The sequence below is a fragment of the Callospermophilus lateralis genome, unplaced genomic scaffold (assembly GCF_048772815.1).
Source record: "Callospermophilus lateralis isolate mCalLat2 unplaced genomic scaffold, mCalLat2.hap1 Scaffold_147, whole genome shotgun sequence".
Classification (NCBI taxonomy): Eukaryota; Metazoa; Chordata; class Mammalia; order Rodentia; family Sciuridae; genus Callospermophilus; species Callospermophilus lateralis.
The window spans coordinates 2,131,662-2,132,651 of record NW_027512606.1 but is presented as its reverse complement, the minus strand read 5'-3'; positions in this window follow the sequence as shown (position 1 = coordinate 2,132,651).

Here is a 990-nt window from a genome sequence, read left to right as displayed (position 1 = left end):
GTGCCTGGCAAATGTTAGAGTCTGTAAACAAGTCTGGATGGCGCCTGGCATTTTGCCAGAGGGAGTGGCTTGTGAAGTAACGCCAGCAAGCCATTAAGTGTGGAGATTCCTTATTGGTTGACCGCTGTATCGAGTTTATGTTAATTAGACAAGCTATGTGGAATGTATAAATACCTCTGTTGTCCTACAATAAACGGCTTCCACTCCTGCTGTATCAATCTACACAAGTTGCTCGTCACCCCCCAGTTCTTTTGCTGCAGCCGGACATTCTTGAGAAATATAATTAATATTATGTTGCATTACATGTTTTAAACAATAGACCTACAGAATTCTTTAGTGTCAAAATATGAAACTTGGTTTGATAAGAGAGTTGGAATTATATGATGTTTAGCAGGAACAAACCCTTGGTGGGCTTACCTCGCTTTGATCATCACAGTCTCACAGGATCTAAAGATCTTTTAGTAATTGTTTAACTGAGAGGAAATCCAGTTTAATAAAATGACAATGTAGGGTGAAGAAATGTTTTTATCATACAGTTAGAAAGCAGCACACAGAATTTGGGTAGAGTAAACAACATTTTGCTCCAAGAGAGAACTAAAAAGTACACCAATAAAGAAAGATGACAGCAAAAAAAAATGTACAGCACTTCCTGACTATTTTTCAGAGCTTGAGTCATATTGGCTCATGTGTGTTTTCTGGATAAAAAACAGGATCTGTGGGGGGGGGGGGACCTGGAGCAGCACTGTAGAAAGCCTCAGACCAAATGAAACCTAGAATTTTGGCTTTTAGAATTGTAAATGAATTTATGGGATGTCACCAGCCATCCATGGGCTTTGTGTGTGAGCTATGCACATTGGAATATATGAGGAAAACTGGTCTGAAATTGCTGCCTGATTGGGCTCTGCAATGTATGTGTGTCTTTTCACTCACCCTGCCTGTGATCTCCACACAGCACCTGAGATGGGTGTGATTTTCCAAGATTTCAAATGC